Source organism: Anolis sagrei, chromosome 2 (genome assembly GCF_037176765.1).
Source record: "Anolis sagrei isolate rAnoSag1 chromosome 2, rAnoSag1.mat, whole genome shotgun sequence".
NCBI lineage: Eukaryota > Metazoa > Chordata > Lepidosauria > Squamata > Dactyloidae > Anolis > Anolis sagrei.
In genome coordinates, this window is record NC_090022.1 from 229,845,136 (window position 1) to 229,869,942 (window position 24,807).

Genomic DNA, 24,807 nt, shown 5'->3' on the forward strand with positions numbered 1-24,807 from the left:
ATAGGAGGTTATGAGTACTGTAGAGTCTCCCTTATCCAACCTTCGTTCATCCAATGTTCTGTATTATCTAACATAGTCTGTATCCTGCTTGGATCCACAGCTGTTTCAATACATTGCGATGTTTTGATGATAAATTTGTAAATACAGTAATTACCACATAACGTTACCATGTACTGAACTGCCTTTTCTGTCGATGTGTTGTAAAACATGATGTTTTTGGTGCTTCATTTGTAAAATGATAACAAAATTTGACATGTAATAGGCTTTTCCTTAATTCCTCTTTATTATCCAACATTTTTGCTTATCCAACATTCTGCTGGCCTGTTTATGTTGGATAAGCGAGACTCTACTGTATTAGTGGTCTGAAAATGGGTACTTTGGTATGAAAAATCAGATTTGCTGCATCTGCAGATTAAACTTACTTCCAAAGCTCCAGTAATTATATGCTCATTCTACCTATACTCCTAGTCCTAGTTCATTCTGGTCATTTAAATGATTTGTAGTTGAAATATTAAAAACCTGGGGAACTATGGAAAATATAGTCCAACAACATCTAGTACACACATCTGCTTGCCTGTGCCATAAACTCAACACAGTGTCATGCTTTGGGACACCAAGTGGAACTAACCATTGACACAACTTCACTCTAAGATCTGGCCTTACTTGGGTATGGAAGAAGTGTGTCAGGGTGTGTGGGTGTTTTACATACAGTTGGCAGGAGTAGTAATACCATACTGAGAAAACAGTTAAGTAATTTGTTTTTGTGTGTTTTTAAGCTGCCCTGTTTGCAAGTAAAGCTTGAGTCATCTCCGGAGCACTGCTTGCATGACACCTTATATGTAAAGAACATTTCACATCAGAACAAAATTAGCGTTCTCCAAACATGGTGTCAACATAGCAAAGAACTCCCCAGTTTGTTTCTATGGTGCTGTAGTTTCTTTTATTAGCACCTGTGACTTAGCAGCTGTTCTTATGGGAAAGCCACGCAATAAGCTCATTCCAACAATCGTTATGACAGATGTTGATATAAAGAAAAACAGCAGAAATGAAATCTGTAGAGAACAGTTTTCTTCCCCCCTTCTCTTCTCCCCTATGCTGCCCCCAGCTAAGCAGGAAATTAAGTTTTCCTCATAACCACTACACAGCCATACACTAATAACAAAGACCAAAAAAGCCAAATTCTTTCTATTCTGGGTTGCAATGAAGAGTTAAGATTAAAATGCTAATTCCATAATCACCACAAATGGATAGGACAAGATGGGGAAACATGCTTTTCCAGATGTTTTTGACTATGGTTCGCATAATCCTGGCAACTAGTTGTGAACATTACAGTTTCAAGGTGTTTCAGTCCAATGTATCAGGAGTGTAAAAGGGTACCCCTTGCTTACACCAACTGGACACACATACATATATGTTCTGTTAAAGCAGAGGAAACCCAATGACTTTCAGGCTCTTATCCATACTCAGAAGTGTACATTAATTTGCACAGAAGAAACTGTGGGTAAATATATTTTGATTACAAGGCATAGCTTCTCCTAGCCACTTAGTGATATAGATTCATGCTATTGATCCAAGATGCATCCTTTTTTCAGAAAGAAGAATGGAAGAAATGGCAATGAGAAGAGGGACCCTTGCGATCTTTTCACACCATACAGTTACAGTAGATGTTAAGTACTATATCCTTTATCCAAATGCTTGGGGTCAGAAGTGTTTTGGATTTTGGAAATCTGTATTTCCACAGATGTACATGAGATAACTTGAAGATGGGACCCAAGTCTAAACATGAAATTTACTGATGTATCATATATACAATACATACTTTTTATACACAATATTTTAAAATAATTTTGTGTATGAAATAATGTTTGTGTACCAGAAAGCAAAGGCATTATTAGCCACCCAAGTGGACAATTTTGAATTGTGTGGTATTTTGGATTTTGAGAATTCCAGATAGGGAGTGCTCAACCTGTACTTTGATGCAACTTTAACTGCCATGGTTGCATCCTATGGAATCCTTGGGTTTGCCATTTGGTAAGGCATTAAAGATCTGTGGCTGAGAATGTTAACTACCATTCTCTAAACTGCACTCGTTTAATATTTCATAGGATGGAACCATGACCATAAAAATGGAATCATAATGTTAAAATTGTGTGATGTGGACACTATGTAGACATTCATGAAATGAAGCAGGGACAGCTGTACAACCAAAAATTCTATCTTTTGAGTTTGCCTTCTTCTGCTAAGGTGAACCAACTAAAACTTGATTTTGAATTTGCCTTCTCCTGGTAGGGTGAGCCAACCAAAAGTGATCACTCCTGGTTACTGACATCATATGAGCATCCATAGAAAAGACTTCATCAAGGAGATCACCTCCCTCAACTGCCAGTTTGATTTGTCAAGACTCAAACCCCTCCAGACAAACAAGATGAATGTACGGACAAACATGTGGCAAAACAATGTGCCATTTGTTCTGGCATGTTACAACTCCATTGTTTGGCACAGTACTGTTCCAATCAACTTTCCAGCAGCCTTTAAGTGGCAAATTAGGTGCTATGCTATATCTCTGTGTACTATAGGATAAAAAACCATGGAGAGCAGGCATGTAGCCGGGGGGGGGGGGGGGGGGGGCTTGAGGGGCTTCAGCCCCCCCCCCCCACCCGAAATTCTGATGGTGGTTCGCGAAAAGGCCTTGCTGGTGCATTATTTAAACTGTTATGTTTATTCATATCATGATCTGATCACCATACTCAATATATCCCATATGCATGGGGGTATTGAGGTAATGATACAAAAGGTTTGCTAGGCTAGACCCTCTTTCACTCGGACTCAGCCCCCCCCCCGAAACTCAGCCCCCCCGAACCCTCCCCCCCCCCGAAAAAAAATCACACACCCCCCCCCCCCCCCCGAAACAAAATCCTGGCTACGGGCCTGATGGAGAGGGAACAAATGAGAGAGGTGGGGAGAATTAGGGAGAAATGTTAGCTTGGTCTGGGCAAAATGTAGCTTTTCCAAATTTGCTGAATTCATCATTGGATTTTTAGAAGATGAACTTCAGCAACATGTGGAGGGCTGCACTTTGGCCAACCTTGATATAAATACAACCCCCCCCCCTCCACATTTGCAGGATTAATTTTTACAGATTTGATTACTTGTGGATTTGATTAATATGGTATTTTTAAGTTGCCCATTGCTATGGTGGAAGATGACCATAGAGAAGAGCTGGAGGATCTAGACCAGGCATGGACAAACTTGACCCTCCGGGTGTTTTGGATTTCAACTCCTTCCAACTGTTAGGAATTATGGGTGTCGAACTCCAAAACACCTAGAGGATCCAAATTTGTCCATGCCTGATCTAGTCATTCATTGAGAGGTATTTTCTCAGGTTTAAAAATGTTTTTTATACATGGTTTTTCCACTTTCATGAATACAAATGTGGAGGATCTATTGTAAATGAAGGCATCCATATTCTGGCTATGTCTTGGCTTATTTCCTGAGGAGGACTAAGAACTAAAGCTAAGGCATCTGCAGAAGTATGGTTTATGTGCATCTATGGTTCCTTTTTCTTTTTGATGGGCTGCTCTTATGTTCCATCCCCAAACTCCTAATAGTTATCAAGCCCCTTTATACTGGGATGAAGGGTGGAGGTATTCAACCCATGGTGATGAGGAAATTCTGGGCTTTTATGGGAAGTATAAAGAATATTCACTCCATCTATCAGTTCCTTCCAATACAAATGCACTCTTACTCCTCAAGCTGAGTCCTGTTGCTACTTCATGGTTTGAGTCACACTCCCCCCCCCCCCCGCCCCAAAGTAAGCAGCAGCAACCCCTCTCAAGACTTGACAAGGATGGGTAACAGATGTGTTTATGTGTTCAGAATTGCATAGGCAAAGCTACATCCCCATGTAAGATGTCTGCTCAAGTGTCTTAGGGTACCCAATGCATTGCAACGAGCCATCTCTATGGAGAGTGGCTTTCTATTGCCCGGTTTCTATTGCCCTTCTCACCCCAAAGGGGACTCAGAGTGGACTCAGAACATATTGCACATGTTTCCATATCATGTGCAAAGGGACAGCTAACTTGTTTCAAGCTGGGAATTTACAGCTGTGCTTGGTCCTTCTTTGTGCCAAGGCAAATGTCTAATGTGCAAGAAGGCATAATGACCAAGAGGAACATGAGAAGGATGCCTGGGAATATCATTGTTTCAGGTGAATGAACTGGCAGAGACGTGGGAGTACAGCCACTGATTTTTCTTGAAATTTTTAATTGAACAAATTTGTCACAAAACACTCACAAGTCACTTTAGCTCTAACCAAACAGACACTTCATTTATAAGCAATTTCCTTCAAAGATAAGCATGGTACATCCAAAGTACTCATTTATGCAGGAACACAACCACTGGTTTCAGTGAGACATGCAAAGCAATTTCAGTGTAAAGGTAAAGGTAAAGGTTTTCCCCTGACATTGAGTCCAGTCATGTCCGAATCTAGGGGTTGGTGCTCATCTCCATTTCTAAGCCGAAGAGACATATAGTCATGTAGGTCATGTGACCTGCATGACTATATGGAGCGCCGTTACCTTTCCGCTGGAGCAGTACCTATTCATCTACTCTCATTTGCAATTTTTTGAACTGCTAGGTTGGCAGAAGCTGGGGCTAACAGCAGGAGCTCACGCTGCTCCCCAGATTCAAACCTGCGACCTTTTGGTTAACAAGTTTAGCAGCTCAGTGATTTAACTCATTGTGCCACCAAGGGCTCAGTGTAGATAAGCAATATTCACACTAAGATGGGGTGTAACTGTGTGCTCACTGACTTAAAGGATATGTTTTTGTTAAGTCATGTACATAAAGGAGACAGAATGGTGCTTAGTATACAGATACTCTTAGACAAAAACCTCGCACTACATACACTTGTAGGAGTGCTGCCAACACCTCACCACTAGGAAAAAAGAAATCTTGTACAGTTTTCAGAAATGTTTGTGAATCCTTCTGTATAAAGTCTTAGACACAGTTTTAAAATCATAGTTTCACCTCTGTCTCCTTTATATCTTTCAGACCTTTGACTTGTATTTGAATCCTATGGAATTTCTATGGAGTCAAGAAGAAAAAGGAAAGAAAAAAACACCCCTCTGAATAGAATGTAAATACTTAATATAACCCGTTCTGTCTCTCACTCAAGCAATTGTACAAATTGGTTTCTTTTGGACTGCCGAAGAGAGAGCAGAGGAACAGAGTGTGGGTGGTCTTGGGCTCAGTAAGCTCGAGCTGTGAAGGAATAGATGACCTCATGGATTCATATGGCAGGCTTACAAATCCATCTCTCTCTTCTACCAACAAGTTACAGAAACCTATGTCATGGGGAAACATTTGATGCCATATCTATACTTATAGCTCATTCTGGCTAGCATACATATATTCATAAATAAGGCTCCCCAAAAACTTACTGAATGGTTCTTGCTGAGCTACATAAATTACTATCAACTTGATTTTTCATTTCTCAAAACATGGCAACTTGCACTGGCACTATACATTGCACTATACATATACTGGAAGGAGCACCCAAATGTTCCTGGATCCAAAAGGCTGCCACTAACAGTTTCCAGTAAGATAGGTCAAGTTTTGAGAGGAATGAACTAATCTGGCTCTGACTCATGCGTCAGTGTTTTGGAGTTGTAGGTAAGTGAGTAGCAGAGCAAGCAGAGCAGACATTCAAAGATAGGAATGGCCAATCTGTCAGTGCAATATGTAAATGGCCTGAACCATGATATTGGATTATGTGATTTTAATAATTTTAATGTTAAAATGTTTTTAGTAGTTTTTTTTAGTAGTTGTTTTGGAGCCCCTAGTTGTGCAGTGGGTTAAACCCCTGTGTTGGCAGGACTGAAGACTGACAGGTCGCAGGTTCAAATCCGGGGAGAGTGCGGATGAGCTCCCTCTATCAGCTCCAGCTCCAGCTCCTCATGCAGGGACATGAGAGAAGACTCCCACAAGGATGGTAACACATCAAAACATTCAGGTGTCCCCTGGGCAAGGTCCTTGCAGATGGCCAATTCTTTCACACCAGAAGCATCTTGCAGTTTCTCAAGTCGCTCCTGACACACACAAAAAAGTAGTTGTTTTAATGTATATGTTTTACTTGCCAGGTATGTGTTGTATGGCATTTAATTGTGCCTTTATGTGCACTGCTCTGAGTCCCCTTAGAGGTGAGAAGGGTGGGATATAAATACGCCACATAAATAAATAGGAGAGCCTGGCAAAGGAAATTTGCACCAAGATTAGACCGTTTTTTTAAAAAGTCACTGGCTTCTGGACCATAATCAATATTAATATCAAGTCATTATAGACCTTATGGTAGATAAAGGAAAAGGCTGCCCCTCACATTAAGTCTAGTCGTGTCCAACTCTGGGGGGTGGTGCTTATCTCCATTTCTAAGCTGAAGAGCTGGCATTGTCCATAGACACCTCCAAGGTCATGTGGCCAGCATGACTGCATGGAGCGCCGCCCTTACCTTCCAGCCAAAGCGGTACCTATTGATCTACTCACATTTGCATGTTTTTGAACTGCTAGGTTGGCAGAAGCTCAGCCTAACAGCGGGAGCTTACCACATTCCCCTGGATTTGAACTGTTAACCTTTCAGTCAGCAAGTTCAGCAGCTCAGAGCTTTAACCCGGCTGTACCACTAGGGGGCTAGTAAGCTGTTAGGAATTGTGGGAGTTGAAGTCCAAAACAGCTGGAGGGCTGAATTTTGCCCTTGCCTGATCTACACTGTAGTATCAGTGCAGTCTGACACTACTTTAACTGCCATGCTGTGGAATTTTGGGATTTGTAGCTTGGTGAAGCACTGACAATCTTTAGCAAGGAAAGCTAAAAACTACAACTCCCATGATTTCATAGTTAAAGTGCTGTCAAACTACAGTGCTTCCACAGTGTAGGTTCACCCCAGGAAAACCACTGCATTCCATCCTATTAAAAACTGATGTCAAGATAAGGGTACAGAGTTCTTTTTTAATATGTGTTTTACTTGTAAGAAAGTAAAAGCTGCCAATCTAAAATTTATGTTAACTCAAAAAAATTAAATGTAGATTTTGTAATGTTGCCTTCAATGTTTCTGTTGAGCGTTATGGCTAAAGAAAAGGATAGTAAATATGGATTAATTCCTTGATACAGCAATAATATTATTTGCTCTACCTTGAAAATGATAATGGAAGAATGGATTGTTAATATTGCTGATTTGGCCAAAGTGTCCATTTAACGTGAATAAAGATAAACCAAATGAAGACCCTTTTTTAAAGTATGAAGAAATACATTTATTTTTCCCTACAGTCAGGATGGAAACAGGGGTCAGATTCCTATTGTGTTTGAAAAGTAATATTTGTTTTTTTCTCTCTCTTTTCCTTCCCTTTTATTTATTTTTTTGAATATATATAATTTAGAAAGTAAATTAGATTGTTAGTGTTAAATATCAACTGATAAATACATTGAAACAAACAAACAAACAAACATCTGATAGCAGAGTCAGTTGACACAAGGAAACTTCCAAGAATTAAAAAAAAAACTTTGGGTAGGGAGTACCCAAAAATGACTGAATGTAATATATTTGTTTAATAATTAGGAAAAAAGAGGATGTCTACGTAAGATGTCCACTTGGAAAATTTGGGATGTTTGTAATGTGTAGATCTCATATTCTGGTTGAGTCATTTTGATCTCACAAAGCTCCATGGAGTCAGCAATTTGGCCTCAGTCCTTCAATTAGGTAATTTGGCAATAAATGGTGTTATGTGTTATCTCATCCCAAAATGATTTGCAAGGCCTCTTATGTTTCGAAGCTGTCCTGCACATTCTGCTGATTGGCTCTCTGAATCTGTGCTCCCAAAATGTTGTCCAACATCACTAGTGTCTAACACCCAAGTAGCATGGCTCCTCAATGGTCTAAATCAGTGGTTCCCAACCTTTTTTTTGACCAGGGACCATTCTCCAACATTAGTACCAAAAGGGTTACGAATCAGTTTTTGATCAACTTTAGATTTGGTTTGATTATTTGGGATGCTGATTCAGAAAATTGCATTGGATACAGTAGTTTCTGATACAGTACATATGCCATCCTGTAGATACCATCTGCTCATTCACAGAAAACCATATTTAATAATCTAGAGCTGATGTGGACTCTCCAAGGGGGCGGGGCTGGTCAGTGACAGGGAAGGAGTGGCAGGCAGCATGAAAGGAGGTGAAATAAAATAAAATAAATAAATAAAGAGGAAGGAGGCTTACAGACCAGATTTCCATCCTCGTGGCCCACTGGTGGTCCATTACCTATAGGTTAAGAACAAGTGGTCTACATGAAGTAGGAGGGAGACATCTACAACTTCAGCACTCCCTCCCCATTATTCTAGTAATAAGTACACAGTTGATACCATCCATGCTTTTGTGTCCAGGTTCTCCCAGACAAAAGTAGTGTGGTTGTCCTTTTGTTTCTAAAGGTTCATAAGGCTTTAAAGGAAGTCAGAGTGCTTTTATTTGTATTTTCCTGCATGGTAGGGGGTTGGACTAGATCACCCCTGTGGCCTCTTCCAACTTTAAGGGCTGTCCTGTTACAAAAACTGAAGGACATTCCTGATTATAGATAAAGTAAACCTTCATCCAATGAATAGTCTTCAAAATAATGAATACCATACTAATATTCATTATAATTCTACACTTGATCTTAGCCAAAAGGCTGAGAAGCGATCTGTTAACTCCTGTATGTTATCTATTTAACAGTTGTGGGTCCATGGACCGTAATAAAGTTTATGTGTGTATTATAATTTAAAAATGACTGGAAGTTCATAGAGAAACAAACCAAGACTTTTTGCTGTCCAGTGAAGACTAGATGCTCCCCATGACATACACAGAAACTGACAAGATACAGTTGAAGCCCCAGGTGGTGAAATATGACCTCATTAGACAGGGTGAAATCAGCGTCCTAGGATGCTTTCACCTCATCTGGAGGATGGAGGCCAACGCCAGATATCACACAACATTGTGTGACTTCTGGCACAGGCCCCACCACCAACCAGAGTGAAAGTTTTGTATGCTGTGCTGGAAACGGAGCCTCCCTGTGGGGGCAATGCTTTCCCATGAGATGGAAAAAGTGTAGTGAAAGGGTGCTGCATGCCAGGGGACAGATTTTTCCCACTGCTCCCTCTTTTCTTGCTAGAAGCCAGGCGAAGAGGGACACTTCAACTGACCTTTCTGATAAGGTCATTTTTTTCATGTCAGATGCGACTGGAGAAACTGCAAGTTGTTTCTGGTGTGAGGAAATTGGCCATCTGCAAGGACATTGCCCAGGGGACACCCAGATGTTTTACCATCATGTTGGAGGCTTCTTTCATGTCCCTAAATGGAAGCTGGAGCTGACAGATGGGAGTTCACCCCATATCGTGGATTTGAATAGCTGACCTTCACGGCAGCAGTTCAGCTGGCACAAGGGTTTAACCCATTGTGCCACCGTGGCTCCTTGATAAGGTACTTATAATGTCCTTTACCTCACTTAAGGTAGTAGGTTAATTTAGAAAGCCCAAAACAGCAATAACCACCTCCTCCTTTATATTCCACCTTTTTCTTGTTTGGGACTCAAGGTGGCTTCCAACAGTTAAAACAGTGTTAACAGAGTTAAATGTTAACAGCATACAAAAATTAAAGAGAAATTAAACTATCATAAAATCATATACCAGTTGAAGCAAATAATAATAAAAAAGCAACAAACTAATAAAAGTTCAGGATATTTTATAAGCTGTTTTTGCTGAAAAAGCCCATTCTCAAAGACCTGCCAGAATAAAAAATGTTTTACCTGCTTGCAGAAAGATAGGAAGGTGCCTTTGTTACCTGAAACAGTTGTCTCGCTCCGCCTAATGCTAGAGCGATTTCTGATATGCTTTCCAAATTTATACATTTTTTTTAAAAAAACAAGATAAGTTTGTTAATCTTTTATTAGCCCCAAAAACAGATAGGGTCACTGCAGAATTTGGAATGTACTTCTTTGGACTGTAACTACCATTATCTGGATATTGTCATCCAAAAAACTCTTTGTAAGCTGACATGAGTTCTGACTTTTAGGGGGGAAGTAGAATATAAATCAGTGAAACTAACACAGACATCAAAAATTTCTTCAATGCTCTAAATTACTGTAATGTGTAGGAGTTGCTGTTCACTGATTTTTGTTTCTTATTCTTATTTACGTATAGGCTGACAAGGCAAGGGCCTGAAAAGAAGAGCATGAATATCATCCAGCCTTCACGCAGGGTGACTTGACACAGTCTAGACAGCCTTGTGGATTTGTCTGAAGAGACGCCGTGGCTCCTTCCTGCTGTGTTTGATCCATGACTGGTCCTACTGCATTGATTCAGCTTGAGAACTATTGTGCCAGCTCAAAACCTAAGCCAATGATGGATTGAAAAATAAATTTTATCGCCCCCTCAGAAGCGGTTCAGTATAAGTGATATGTGGCTGGTTATGGTGAGCCGGGTCTCTTGTGGTTAGTCCTTATTGGCTCTAAGTGATTTTTAAGGTGGATTTAGCAAAGCAGAAACCAAATATCTTGGTTTCTCTTAATGGCACTCCTTTTTTCATACTCATAAAGGAACAAATGTTTTCCCCTCCTTTTGGTTCTCAGATATCTAGCCAGCTGGCTTAAAAGCATAATACGAGTTGTTAGTATTTGGCAATTTCCTGATGAATGGTCTCCAGATCAGAGACTTCATATTCATCCTGTGGGCTCATTTACAAACAGAGGTCTCAGCCTTTTCATGAAAGGCCACAATCCCCATGTTTCTGTTCTGTCCCTGCCAAGAAGTTGTGTAAGTGCACCAACTTTGCCAGAGAACCCTAAATTCCTCCTTCTGTCTCTGTCATGACTTCTTGTATAACAATGGGTTGTGACCAGAAACTAGATACGGCGGGCTGTTAAATGGTAATTCAATTATATGATTCATATTGTGTTTCAAAGTGGATGAAAATATTTCCTTTCTTAGAGTGTGTGGTTTCTTGTTTTACTCACATGCAATAAGCATAAAGATGGTGAGTATTAAAATTTGTAGTGTGCCCTGTATCCCGGTCTCCAATTCTCATATTTTTTTTTAAATCAGTGAATCATTGAAATGCCAGAGTTACAGGTGTATTTTAAGAAGGAAAATTAATAATCCAGTGGGATTGACTGATTTACTATGGGCCAAACACCTGAAGCCATTCTTTTCAAGTGTTGTTGGCATGTGTTAATATAATCCACCTTTTCTTTACGTAATTTCCTCAGTTTTTCAAGACAAAGCAAACAGCTCATAATAATGACACACTCCTCCAAGCCACAACTTAGCACGTGGTGAACTAATTCAAACCAGGCCCACTTAAATCCTGTGTGTTTTTCCCCTTTCTCCTCTTTTCCCCATCTCCACATGTGAACTAAATGAGTCGGTCAAACCTTTTAAGCTAGAAAAAAAACAGTATTCCAATGTTTATGCCTAGAATCCTAATAAGTATAAATGCCCCAACTGAACTCAGTGAAACCTGCTTCTGAGGGAAAGTGTTTAGGATTGGACTATAAACGTATTTAATTCATGGCGATTAATCCATAGAAAGCTATTCAAAAACCCATTAAAAACACAAATTTGGATTGACTTTGGTTTGGCTCAAGTTCAGCTACAAGACAGGATATATAGTTAAGGTTCAGCTCTATTTCAGTTTTTTTAAAAACAACAACAACTTTTTAAAAAACCAAAGCAAAAACAAACAAACAAAACCCCTACTGGTATCCTGTGGATGGAGCAGCCAGAGTTCTGTAGTGGTTTGAGCACAGGATTTTGGAAAACAAGAGTTCAAATTCCCATTCAGCCATAGAAATCCACTGGGTGACTTTGGGCACTCTCAGACTAAGAAGAAGGTAACAGCAACCCTCCCCTGAAGAAATCTTGCCAAGAAACCCCTGTAATATATTGCTATGTGTCAGAATCTACTTGAAGGCACATAACAACAATAAATTAGGGCAGGAAGTAGCAAAGCACAAAGAGAGAGGTTGTGAAGATCTATGAATCTGAGGAAGAGGTTTAAGATGGGAAAGAGATGTATCCTAACTGGTTGTGGGAGGTACATCCAGGCAACAGCCCCAGTTAAATCCACCGAAATCATGTTAGGTATTTCTGCTGACAATAAGCCCCAAAATTGTGTGTGTGGCTGAGGGGGTGACTCAGGCAGGTATGAGGATCACTGCAAGAAAACTCGTATCAGTTGCCAGAATATTTGCAAGAACATCCTTCTGAGTCCTATCTGAATGTTGGTGTTTGTACCTTTTGCTTATTCCTAGGAGCAGGGCAATGGTGGCTCCCATATGGATACTGAAGAATTTTAAAGGAGCTATCCAAGATGCTGGGACCAGGTGGAGGCAGTGTTTATCACCTTGGATACCTCATAGTAAGCCTAGAGTGAATTGCCTGCCCCAGTGACAAAGGGTGTTACCAGCTCCCCTGCCTCTGGGATAAGTCAGGCTCAGATAGTGACACTACCAAGACCATTAAGCGAAGTTTACATCTGAGCAGAAAATAAACCCAGATGTCTTTCTCTGGTAAGTTATATAGCATTTGACAGCTCATGACTGTCATCCTAATAAATGCAGTATTATGCTGTATGAAATTAAAGTCAACACAGATACCTTCAATTTTGGCTTCTCCTTTGGATAGCTTGGAGATATGACTGTCATTTAAATTAGTTTTGAACCACTATACCATTAACCATTGCATCCAATGCTTTTCATTTACTAGAGAGATGCTGGGATCAAGTCCTTCTCTAGGCCATCCTGATGCTGGTCTAAGCAGTTATGTCAATGTAAGCAATGGGGTTAGGGAAGGACAAAATGAGAGAGGAAACCAAGTGGGACAGGGTAGGAAAAACTACACCTCACTCACCTTTTTTCCAAGCTGGTGATGCTTTGGAAATTGTGAGACATCCAACACTTCATAGCCTTTCATCCCATTTATAATTTCACTTTGAGTCTATGGACCACATGCATTGAATTCTACTGAGCCACCCATTTAAGAAAGAGCAGCCTACTGTGTTCATCACGTGACATAGGCTTCAAATGTAGGGTAGCAATATCTTGGCATTTTAAAAGTGTTTTAAAGGGTTATGTTTCAGATGCTTTCTAAGCTGGTTGGCAAGTGACTTTTTGTACATTATCCATATAGAGGTGGGCAAATTGGCCAATTCTGTCATGTGATGAATTCTCCCTGATCTCATCTTTAAAATGAAAAGGTTATGTAATTTGTAGGAGGAGCCAAAATGCCCTTTTGAGAAAAAAACCTCTGCCATTACCTTTTCCTTATGTGTTTGCTCAAGGAGAGAGAGGAGGAGGAGGAGGAGGAGGAGGAGGAGGAGGAGGAGGAGGAGAATGGTTGGCCTGGCAGTGGAAGGAAGGAAGGAAGGAAGGAAGGAAGGAAGGAAGGAAGGAAGGAAGGCCATTGACTTCATCACCTGGAGAGAGAAATCTCATTTCTTTCCTTTCTTTCACCTTTCTTTTTCTTCTTCCTCCTTTCCACCCCTCTGCCATATTCTGGTATTTATTGCAATATGTTCTTGGGTATGACTTGACTCTTTCACACAACATTAAGTAGGAAGTCTGATATTAGTTTTCACAAATCCTAAACACACAGCCCCAAATTCCCAAAACTAATACAAGAAATAACCTCAGCCAGAACAAATCCTTCATTTAGAATGTAAAAGTATCCTTTTAAAAGTAGTACCTTATCCAAAAGGCCTTTGGACAAAACTTGGTTGTCAAAAAACAAGACAAAACAATTAGTAACTCACTAAAAGAAATGAAACAGTTTACCTGCCAAAGTACTCTGGCCTTTTTCTGGATATAAGATTTCTGAGCATTTTCTCTGATTGATGGCGCCCTCTCTTTATCTCTCAATCCTATTCTTAGGGTGTTTAACATATTAACAAAACCTAGTTTAAAAAGAATTAACACCACCTGGGTTCTCAAGACAAAAAGCAAGTTAAACAACTATTTAAAAAGTTTTAGGTGAACTAAGCATAGCATGAGTATTAGCAGCTGAAATGTATGTGAGACATAATAGGGACCCCTACAGAAGGACAATTACTGTATATGTTGCATATTCCAGAGTAGGCAAACCAGATAATCTCTACATCAACACTGAGAAATAGCAAGAAACACTGTTTACGCACAAGCATAAAGACATTACACGTATAAGAAACCAACACTTTCTCATTACTTTATTTTCCAGATCACCAGACTGGGCCACAGCAACACATGGCAGGGAACAGCTAGTAGTTAATAAATGAGGACATTTAACTCTCAGGTCCATTCATGACCAGTCCAAAATATTTGCTGCCAGGTAGACCAGATCCTACCAAGATACAGAATATCCAAAGCTGTTTTCTTATGGTACACGAGGCAGAAAACCCTATAAGTGCATCTTCACATCACTATATATCCAAGTAAAAATGAGTTACTTCCAGCAGACATGATATACTCATACATTTTATCGGTATAACAACATTGAGGTCATATCTGGAATGCTTGTGGAATTTGAAGGGTGAGCATAATTTAATGAGATTGCCATAAATTAGAGCTGCAGCAAGGGTAGCTGATATTATGGTCCAGATTTTAAATAAGAAATCCACAAATGACTTCTCAGCAAAACAGTTTCAGAACCTTGGATAGTTGTTTACAGTTTAGAACAAAACACAAAACAGGTGAATCATCCTTTGGACATGGAAGCCAGCAGCTATTCTTGCCCTGTAGTGGATCAGGGTAAATGTAGGGACCTGGACTACAGTTGTCTTGGTTTCCAATCACTTCATTTGTAGAAGATGGCAAGGTAGGATGCAATAGTTTGTGTGTTTTGTGATATTATGACAGCTAAATGGGGTGGAAAACCAATGAATCTGAGGTATTGAGAACTTGGAAAACTTTACTTTTCCCAGTTGTGGATCTACACCCTATTGATTTTAGATGCTCATAACCATTTAAGTTTGAAACATAATTCTTGATCATTGAGATCATTGCCAATTCTTTAGTATTGTTTTGAAGCTGTAAAATATTGCTTCAATGAAAGATACAGAAAATATATCATAGGTACCCAGGACATTTTCCTGCTTGGAGCAAATGGTAAAATAATACCACTCCCTCAATAAACATGTGGAAGCTATGTCTGCTTATGCACGTTCAAGTCATCTGTTGACTTATGGCAACCTCATAATTTTTTCAAAGTACCTCAGAAGAAAGTAGGGTTTTCCTGCATTGTACCAAAAGCATTCATTTTTCCCTGAAGCATCATCTGGACACCCCAGGAAAAAAAGCGGTAGGGCGTGTGCTATATGTGCTGTTCAGATGTGTCCTCAGACTAGCCATATAGCATCTGCACCTCACTGTCTCCATACCTCAACAAAAGCTGCCCAAAATACATGTCTCACTTGCCAAATCTAAAGTTGACTGTATCATGTTTAGGACTGATTCTAAGCATTACTTTGCTAAAATGGTTACCCACAACTTCCAGTTCACAGATACTTAGAATTTTCTTGTGACCTTATATTGAAGTATCCAATAGTTAAGTCTAAGAGACCCTGAAGACCATCAGATTCTTTCATTTAAAATAAATTATTTTCTTAGTATGCATACCTAGTTCTCTTTGGAGAGAAGACATTTGAGAACCTGCTAAACCAATGGAATGTAGCAATATATACTTCTAGGTAAATAGTGTCCTAGATTAATTGCTTTATCACTTTATTGTGAACAAAAACAATACACACACACATAGATACAAACTCCTCATACTTGCATGAATTTTGATTCACTTAACAAGAAATATTTGATTTTTAAAAGCTCTTATCTACAAGACAGAAATGTAACACAGTGCTCCAAGGCTTTTTAAAGGAGGAAGTGAAGAATATCATGTTCAATTTCAGTGGCAGGAAGAATGTAAGTCTAGTACATAATTCTGTTTTTTGGAATTTGGCCAAGAAGGAAGGATTAACTTATCTATTCAAAGGAAAAATGAAATGAAACAATCCAGCCAATGGTTCTACATATTATCTAAAAGACAAATTATGACAGTCATCAGAATTAGCTATGGACTGGTTTGGGGCTGATTCAGATATATGCGTAACTAGCCATCCGTGTGTCAGACAGCAGCTGGTTACGCATTTCAGAACTAAATAAGAATTGTGAGAAGAGTACCTTCAGAAAAGATACAGAAAACTAAATGTGAGATTGCACATACTATAAATTGCTATGTGGGGCAGTTTTTGATATGATAATAAGTTATTCATATATTTCAATTTCCCCACAGTGATACTTCCCACAGCTTTTTCCATGGCTTCAGTCCTGCTATAAGTTGTGTATTCTACTCCAGAACTGGGTACTGGATGGAACATTGGGCTATGACTCTGTAGCCCACGGTTTGAATACCCACTTGGCCATGGGAACGTACCTTGAGCAAGCCACAATGTGTCAGAGGAAGGCAGCAGCAAATGCCTGCTGAATAAGTCTTGCCAAGAAAATGCTGTGATAGGTTCACCTATAGGTTGATATAAATCAATATCTGCTAAGAAGAATATTCTGTTAGATTGAATAGAACAGATTCCCAGGTAATGTTGCATTGTGATTTTATTGCACAGATGGCAAACTGGCTTAAAACTTTGTTGGTGGTCCTTATTGCAAAACATCATGCAATATCTGTAGGCACGTACTCACTGTGAAACCATCCCTGGTTATTGATAGGCAATGCCCGACAATAGTCCTAGATTGTGCCATGGTTCTGGAACTTACTGCAGCAGCTCTACTGGTTGCCAGTTCTCTTCCAGGCTAAATTCAAAGTGCTGGCTGTTACCTATAAAGCCCTAAATAGTTCAGGTCCAGGCTGTCTAATCACATCTCCCTATACAGAGCATTCTGTGCACTGCGATCAGCGGAGGAGGGCCTCTTTTTGGTGTCTCTCCCCCCCCCCCCCCCCCCGGGTCACAAGCTCAGTTGGTGGGAACGAGCGAGGGGACCTTCTTCATGATCATTCCCTATCACTGGAACTCCATCCCTAAAGAAATAAAAATGCCCCCCACACTCCTCTCCTTTAAGAAACTTCTGAAAACACACTTAGGCATTTTAGTGTCTGGAGAAGAGGAGGATAAGGACATTTGCACAATTAAAACTTGTGTGCCAGCTGCGCGCATACCTTGGGAAGTCTGACTTGGCCACAGTAGTCCACACTCTGGTTACATCCCGTATAGACTACTGCACCGCTCTCTACATGGGGTTGCCTTCAAATGGTTCAACGAGCAGCCGCCAGGCTGCTAACGGGAGCAGCACTCAGGAAGCACATGTCTCCTCTGTTGCGCCAGCTCCAGTGGCTGCCACTCTGCTACCGGGCACAATTTAAATTGCTGGCTTTAGCCTATAAAGCCCTAAACTGCTCTGGTCCGGCTTACCTATCCAAACATATCTCTCCTTATGAACCATCTAGGACTTTAAGATCATCTGGGGAGGCCCTGTTCTTGATTCCGCCTTCCTCGCAGATGCATTTGGTGGGGACAAGAGACAGGGCCTTCTCAGTGGTGGCCCCTTGGCTATGGAACGTTCTTCCTAGGGATATATGATCGGCTCCCTCTCTTCTAACATTCTGCAAAATGGTTAAGACCTGGCTCTTCGAGCAAGCTTTTACTATTGGAGCATAATTAGACGGAAATGAATATATGGAACGATTGACAATGCAATTGGACAATTATTTTAGTAAGGAGACGCCGAGGGTTTTGTTTTTACATACATTATTGTTACTTTTATATTACATTTAAAATGTTGAATTGTTTTTATAATTGTTTTAACTGTATTTTGATAATTACTATGGCATGAAATCGCTGCTGACTGTGAACCGCCTTAAATCGCCTCTGGCTGAGAAAGGCAATATACGAATGTGGTAAATAAATAAATAAATAAATTTACTTATTTATTGTTGGGACAGGAAGTTTGTGTAAAGATATTTTACATATCCTGAATTACTTGCCAATGAAGTGTAAGATGAGTAAGACACATTTACTAGTTCTAAGCATATTTAATACAATGTTTTTACAACAGCTGTTGCTTTCACAGAACTTTAACCTTGCTGCTCAAATGCATGACAGGGAAAATACTTTGTTGTCTTGGATACGGCCTTCACGCACATCCCTTTTTCCTCAGCTGGCCGGTGTCAGCTTTCAGCCTCAGAGGCATTCCAATCTCGCAGTCAGGATCAGGGCCATTCTGGCGAGCAGAAATGTCATTAGAAGCCCAGATTACTGTTAGTGCTGGAACTGCAGCAATTTCTCTCCTTGTATAGGAGCAATTTCTATCAACACACCTGATGGAGAATAGCAATATTAATTTCAGGGTGCAGGTTGTGGAAAGAATATTCATGAGGCCTCCCTCACATCTTGCACTTGGTTTCCTTCTTGTCTAGCCAGGTGTTTCAACTCTTGCTAAATTTGGACCCATTTATTGTCCCTTCTGGGGAAAAATCTATTTCCTCTGGCGCATGATATCGTGGGACAAATGGTTGTTGTTATAGAGTGCAGGAAACTTTTGGCTGACTTTTGAAGAAAGATGTTATTACCTCAGGATTTGTTTTTCGCACCACTTTCCAACACTTTAGTATTTCAAATAGCACTTAGCTCACTTTGTATGAGCTGTTGCAGAGGAATGTGAAGAACTGATCTCCAAGTTTTTTGTTTGCTATATATATATTATCACCAAGCAACTAATGAAGAATGAGTAGTTTAGATTATGCCTTGAGATCATGCTCATATAAAAGGGGCACACACGCACACATATGTGCACACCATAGAAAACAGCCATAGAGTGTTTAAGTTGGAAAATCAATAAGTCCCCTTGATAAACTAATCAAAAGGTCGCCTTTTTGTCAGTGAGTCATTGAATTTGGGTTTTAGTCTAAACATTTAACAGGTTTTAGAAATAGGATTCAGTACCTTGGATGGTTCCTGCAAAGGTCTGGCAAAGGCCTAGAGCAGATTCACTACCTACATAGGCTTGGGGTACTTTTTAAAACATGAGCATACTACCGTATATATGTGAATAGAGTTTATTAAATTTCATTCTATCTTGACTGTGTTTTGTACAACTTAAAAAAAAATCAGTGTCTTGCAGCATCCCAATGTCCTAGCATAACTCCTCTGGCAAAGAGTATGTTCTGTTTGTTGCCAAAGGACTCAAAACCTTTGCCATTCTCCTCCTTAATCGAGTCTCTTAGTCTTGAATGTGTTGACATGAACTCTTAAACTTCATATAAGAGGTCCTCACAAGCATTTACTCTTGTTGGCTTGAGAAATATTTTAATAGTTTATACTCAATCAATCTTTCTTTCCTCATTGGTTCTTTCCTTGTGAAGTCCAGGATGAAAAATGAGAAGGTTCTGATCTTGCATATTAAACTATAAATAATGGTTATTAAATCAATTTCCATTCTCCACAGCCAGCAGGTCACTTTCAGAACATTTTACTATATGACTCAGTCAAGCAATAAAGACATTTCAGTGCAGTTCTGTGAAACGTTTCTATTGAAATCAAAGGGACTTACTTAAAGTATGTCAAGGAAGAAAATACAAAGGGAGGTTTGCAAATGAGCATTAACAAAACAAAAATAATGACCAGAGTTGATTTATGTAACTTTAAAGTAGCTGATGAGGACACTGAAATGGTTAAAGATAGCCCATACCTTGGCTCAATCATTAATCAGAATGGAGACTGCAGGCAGGAAAATATCTGTGTATGTCACTGCAGATTTCCCCAGTGTCCACCACCATAGAAATGGCTGTGTTGTGAGGAGGCCATGCTGCTTAAAAGTATGTTTTGGAGGTTTTTTGGCAATTAAATTGTTAGAAAAAACTTTGAACTTCACAATGACCAGAAAAGTGAGTTGTAGTGACATATGTCTACCTTATCCTATCATAATTCATGAATAGGATGCCAGCCATTGAGTAATAGACTAGGGCCTCCTTTAAACATCTAACTCTACCATGAGATGTTCTCCTAACTGCCTTTCAGCAGAAGGAATGCAAGCCTCTTGCAAGCTTGAGAAAGTCATTTTGGGATTAAGGGTCTTGCTTGGCTCCAACAACAACAAAGGTCATGACTGCTAACAGATTCTGATGTTGCAAAGCTGTCCTCATAGAAAGCCAGGACATACCTGGATAGCCACTCTTCCTATTGCATGTTATGGTTTAAAGCATTTTCTAAAAGCTGCTTGTGCTTTCAGCTTAGCACACCAGCGACCTTAACTCCTCCAAACCCCCTCATTGTCCATATTCCTCTTTTTAACCAAAAGATTTGCAGAACTCTAGAACGTATTCATATTCATGATTGTCTGCCTTTTGATGTCTAAATCACTTCCAAATTTTCCAAGTACACAAGAACTGTTCCTCAAAACACATCACACACACACAACATTCTGCAATTCCCCGCCTTTTTCTCATTACAGGCAGTCCCCGCTTTACAAACATCTGATTTACAAACAATTCATAGTGAACAATTGGGGGAGGGTGAGACAACAGGAAGTGAGAGAAATTTACCCCTAGGAAGGGGAGTTCATTCCTGAAAGAGTTATCATGGGGGAAAGGTGTCCCAACAGAAGCTTCCTTGCCATTCCTTGTTTCCACCACAAGCCACAATTTTCAGAGAGGGAAGTGAAATCACAGGGCAAAAGTGGGAAATTATAGCTATGCAGCCAGAGGTTCTGTCCAGCTGTTCACTGGAAGTTGATAGCTTGGAGATGGAAATGTGAATTGGAGGAAAGTGACACCCACAACAAAGTGCATCCTCCCAAACTCACTGCAGCATCACTTGTAACTTACCACACAGCTGCCAATACCATAGAAAAGAGAGTTTATCAGTTTTCAATGGGTATTCATGTGAATAGAAAAGGGCAGATCAATAATTATTTGCAAATCAATTTGAAGTGAGTTTGAGACAACATTTCATAATCAGGAGTATTAGAGAGCACATGCTTCAAACTCATGAAATAATTTCTTGTGACAATTTAAGGACTAACAAGGTTCATCCCTTATACATTTCATGGACTTCGTGTCAGATATCAAAACTGAGGGTACATTCACTGCATCTGATGAAGTGGTCTGACTCCACAAAACCATACATACACACAATAAAAAACTTGGTTAGTTTTGAGTAAAAGACCTAGACCTTTTGGGGGGATTGCGACAATTCCCTACTTAGAGAAACAAAGAAAGCAGAGCAGAATTACATTTTTCATACACCTTTAATTATCCCTCCATAAACCAATTTATCATGTGCATATTTGAGTAAGGTTTAGCTGAAAGATTAATATTGACATAGGAATGTGCGTGATAAAATGTTGATTTACATAAGTGTTTTATGAAAGACAACTCCTGTACATGTCTATACATAAATACATATATCATGTGCAGACGAAATGGACTTGATTTATTCTCTCTAAAGCTTCAACATAATGTACACGTGCGCGTACACACACTCTCAGCAATGTTTTCACTCTAAAAAGCATACCTCTTCTGGAAAACAGGGTCTGTATCTATAAAATCTATCCTCCAATGGAGAAACACCCAGAACTTACGAGATTTGAGAATGAGCATTCTCTCACTCTGAAATGCTGGGGTTAGCAAAATGGGTCCTGTGCTGCTCCAAATGGCATTGGACTTGGTTCAAAATAACAAATGTCAGATAATTTCCCACCCCTCTTGTAAGACAACATATTCCCTTGTAAACCTATTGTATTATGAAAAGTTGAGGCTCAACAGAATAGTAGAGTGATTTACTCCATGATCTCCATGCTCACTCTCAAGCCTCATGGGAAACCCACAGGCTATTATAGCAGCCATGCAATATTTCCATTTGCTCAGAAAGCCTATGTCCCATTGTAACTGTGGTTGTCAGGGACAGAGTTTGATGCGTGCTGAGTGTATATTTGGAAGACAACATGTGAAAGTTGCTAATGTCTGAGCAATAATAATAATAATAATAATAATAATAATAACAACTTTATTTTTGCACCCCGCTCCATCTCCCCGAAGGGACTTGGGATGCCTTTACATGGGGTCAAACCCAATCAATACAGTTAAAAAGTAACTCATTAAAATGCAAACAACAGTATAAAGCAAAATAAAATAACATTATAACAATATATAAAACAGGCATCAAGTTTCCTATTCCTTTTTCCCAACCATTATCAAAGAATTTCCTCACGAACATCTAGGAAACAAGCCTTCTAAGGACCTAATCACATGGAGGCTCAGAAGCCGGGGGACATCGTGGGGCGGCATACAGCTTCATCCCCTTAGTGTTGTGAGCTGCCATCCCCATTTTAAAATAGGGCTTTAAGATTTCAACTAAGTGTGGCTACATTACTGAACAGCTTAGGCTGAAGAGTCATGCAATCAAATCCTGCCCTAGATAAATTGATAAATGTTTGGCACTGTATAAGTATCATATTATGCTTTCTGTGATATTGTATATGTGTATGAATGCATCAAAACTGGTATATAAAACTGTGGCTGTATTGACAATTTTCCATTATAGTTGGCCCCATGGTACGCACCAAGGAGGACACGCGGGAGGAAGTTATGCAGATGCTGACCCACTGAAAATGAGGAAACTATTTTGCAAAGACTGCAATCATTTATCTTAGTAATTGAGGTATAAATGCCTTTTTCTAAGGTTATGAAAACTTGTTCTCGTGACTAATAAAGTGAGCAATTTCACAACAATTAAGCTTCATCCAATGTAACACAGTCTGACTCTTGTATCCACAGGGAATACATTCCTCCTGGAGGCCCAAAACCATGAATAATAGTGAACTCCATATTTGACTATTCTTGGGCTAGAAGAATACCATAGCATCACAGTGCAGCACCCTGGGAAACCCACAAACACTTCCGGGGAAAGTAATTTTTTGAGCACAGATAAGTGAAACCATGGATATTGAGTACATGCATAAGAGAGTCATACTGAATTAAATGTTTTCAACAGGGCCAAAAACAGTGGCATCTTCTGTGTCAGCTTTTCCAAATGGAGCAAAGAAAATACAGATGTCCACATGGAGTGGGAATACATTACCTTTTAAGCCCTGCATCGTTTGGGTCTTGGTTACCTTCAGGATTGCCTTCTCCCATACCATCCTCCCCATACACTTAGATCATCTGGGGGGCATCTACCACAACAAACAAGAACCCACTGATAACCATCAACTTTTAATCAGCTGCCCCCTAGACTGTTGGATGTGATCCAAACACATATGACCTGTCATAGAAACATAGAACCATGGAATTGGAAGAGACCTCATGGGTCATCCAGTCCAATCCCCTGTCAAGAAGCAGGAAAATCGCATTCAAAGCACCTCCAACAGATGGCCATCCAGCCTCTGCTTAAGACCCTCCAAAGAAGGAGCCTCCATCAAACTCAGGGCAGAGAGTTCCACTGCTGAACAGCTCTCTCAGTTAGGAAGTTCTTCCTAATGTTTTGGTGGAATCTCCTTTCGTGCAGTTTGAAGCCATTGTTCCGCATCCTAGTCTCCAGGGCAGCAGAAAACAAGCTTGCTCCCTCCTCCCTTTGACTTCCCCTCACATATTTATACATGGCCCTCATCATGTCTCCTCTTCTGCAGGTTAAACATGCTCGGCCCTTTAAGCCACTCCTCATAGGGCTTGTCCTGATCTTGGAGTTACGGCATTGTTTCCTCCTTGAAACAACTGATCATTTGTCACCCTCCTTTGGACATATTCCAGCTTGCCAACTTCTCCTTTCAATTGCAATGCCCAGAATTGGACACAGTATTCCAGGTGTGGTCTGATCAAGGCAGAATAGAGGAGTGGCATGACTTTCCTGGATCTAGACACTATACTCCAATTTAAGCAGGCCAAAATCCCATTGGCTTTTTTAGCTGCCACATCACATTGTTGACTCATGTTTAACTTGTCAACAAGGACCCAAAGATCTTTTTCACACGTGCATCATTCACACATACATGTCATAATTAAAGACTCAATTAAAGATCCATCTCTTTTCTTAGGCTTACCCAGTCAATTTTACTCTATGAATTTGAACTTAAATTTTATAGGTACAAATGATTTAAATGTGTTTTAATTTTATGTCTGTCTTTTAATATATGTGTTTTAATAGTCATATTTTTAATTGTGCATTTGCCTGGAGCCTTGAAGAAAGATGCCTAAATAATAATAATTATCACCATCGCCATCAACATCAACATCACCACCACCATCATCAGTATCATATCTGTTACTGTTCAGATTGCTTACAAATCCCCAAAAATGAACTCATTCCTTAGCAAGTGTCTTCAGAGATGGCTCAGGGATGCCTAACATGTCCTGATCTTGGGGTTGCTGCATTGTTTCCTCCTCGAGAGCTGCAGATGTCTTGTGGCTTTTGCTGCTCCACAGCTGGCATTCCCCTCCTCCTCCTTTTCTCCTCGGGGAAGCTCCTCCCACTGTAGTTTTTCACACTGTCCCCTTCTTTGGGATGACCTCTCTCCCACCTCTGACCTCTTGCAGAGTTTTCGCCCTCACTTTAACAATGATTTATGGCATGCTTGTGAAAAGGTCAGGCTCGGTTTTATGGTTTGCTTAAAATATTTCTTTTTAGGCAAGATACAGAAGTGGCCCTCTCTAAGTGCTAAGTAAATAAACAAAGGGATACAGCCAGCTTCCTCTTCTTTGCGAACTACCGGCTCTTTTAAAAACGCTTTGCAGGAAATGTTTACTAAGTCCTCCAGCAAATTAA

General features: G+C 40.0%; 1 long non-coding RNA gene and 1 pseudogene across 1 annotated transcript; one reads left to right on the forward strand and one right to left on the reverse strand.

Moving 5' to 3' along the window:
* Nucleotides 1–5,043: 5,043 nt before the first annotated feature.
* LOC137096434 (uncharacterized) lies at nt 5,044–10,454 on the forward strand. The gene is made up of 2 exons (XR_010909470.1): nt 5,044–5,137; nt 10,218–10,454. It is a non-coding gene; the product is annotated as an uncharacterized lncRNA (long non-coding RNA).
* LOC132769516 (U2 spliceosomal RNA) lies at nt 8,572–8,722 on the reverse strand (annotated as a pseudogene).
* Nucleotides 10,455–24,807: the final 14,353 nt, after the last annotated feature.